Source organism: Solea senegalensis, linkage group LG9 (assembly GCF_019176455.1).
Source record: "Solea senegalensis isolate Sse05_10M linkage group LG9, IFAPA_SoseM_1, whole genome shotgun sequence".
NCBI classification, from domain to species: domain Eukaryota; kingdom Metazoa; phylum Chordata; class Actinopteri; order Pleuronectiformes; family Soleidae; genus Solea; species Solea senegalensis.
In genome coordinates, this window is record NC_058029.1 from 1357733 (window position 1) to 1359357 (window position 1625).

Consider the following 1625-nt stretch of genomic DNA (forward strand, 5'->3'; position numbering starts at 1 on the left):
GTGTATAAGTATATAAATGTATAAGTGTATAAGTATATAAATGTATAAGTGTATAAATGTATAAGTATATAAATGTATAAGTGTATAAGTGTATAAGTGTATAATGTATAGTGTATAAGTGTATGTATAGTGTATAAGTGTATAAATGTATAAGTGTATAAATGTATAAGTGTATAAATAAGTATATAAATGTATAAGGTGTATAAGTGTATATAGGAGTGTATAAATGTATAAGTGTATAAGTGTATAAATGTATAAATATATAAATGTATAAATGTAGGAGTGTATAAATGTATAAGTGTATAAGTGTATAAATGTATAAGTGTATAAATAAGTATATAAATGTTTGTATAAATGTATAAGTGTATAAATGTATAAGTATATAAATGTATAAGTGTATAAGTGTATAAGTGTATAAGTATATAAATGTATATGTGTATAAATAAGTATATAAATGTATAAATGTAGGAGTGTATAAATGTATAAGTGTATAAATGTATAAATATATAAATGTATAAGTGTATAAGTGTATAAGTGTATAAATGGAAGTGTATAAGTATATAGAAATGTATAGAGGTAGTGTATAAGTGTATAAATGTATAAGTGTATAAGTGTATACGTATATAAATGTATAAGTGTATAAATAAGTATATAAATGTATAAATGTAGGAGTGTATAAATGTATAAGTGTATAAATGTATAAATATATAAATGTATAAGTGTATAAGTGTATAAGTGTATAAATGTATAAGTGTATAAGTGTATAAATGTATAAGTGTATAAATGTATAAGTGTATAAGTGTATAAGTATATAAATGTATAAGTGTATAAGTGTATAAGTGTATAAGTATATAAATGTATAAGTGTATAAATAAGTATATAAATGTATAAATGTAGGAGTGTATAAATACAGACCCTTGACTTTATTGTCACCGACACAATGTGGTGAAACAACAGTGAAGCCAACACATTTTTGTCACTGCCACTTTCAGGGCGTTCACAGCGACTTCAAAGGTGAAACCACATTCCTGAGAGCATTGAGCCAAAATACATGTTGTGCTCATGAATGAGTTCTGTCTCTGCTCATCACCTCACCTGAATCAGGCGCTCGCGGCTGTGCAGGGCGGAACCGAGGCTCTGCAGCAGGGAGCTGCTGCTGCTGCTGCTGATGATGCTGCTGCTGCTGCTGATGATGCTGCTGCTGCTGCTGATGATGCTGCTGCTGCTGCTGCTGCTGCTGCTGCTGCCTCCTCCTGAAGCAGCTGCACAAAAGAGGGTCAGAGCAGCGTCACACTGTGGCATTCATCACTGTGAAAAGTTAATGTTTCGTAAAATTTCAAATGAATTTAAAATTTCAAAATGAGTCAAACACACTGAAATGCTTTTAAAGCATTTTAGTAGGAAAATAAATGAAAACATGAATAAATCCAGTCTACTGTCCATATTCTTCCCTTCTTCAGTTCATATAATGTATTAATGTGTGTGTGTGTGTGTGTTAACACAAATATCTAATCCAGATCGAGGATAAACAAAGGTAATAAAGTCACTTTTTATGTGACATTGTTGACGGTCAGAGTGTTTCAGAAAGTGTGTCATCAGTTACTGCTCATGTGAACAACAGTAAC

The 1625-nt window shown here is 30.2% G+C and overlaps 1 protein-coding gene across 1 annotated transcript in view; it reads right to left on the reverse strand.

Moving 5' to 3' along the window:
* Positions 1-1154, reverse strand: part of si:ch73-95l15.5 (BICD family-like cargo adapter 1) — a 6270-nt gene extending 5116 nt beyond the window's left edge. Inside the window, exon 1 of the mRNA XM_044033831.1 lies at positions 1096-1154. The gene's annotated coding sequence lies outside the window, so the exon portion shown is untranslated. The remainder of the gene's footprint in view (positions 1-1095) is intronic.
* Positions 1155-1625: the final 471 nt, after the last annotated feature.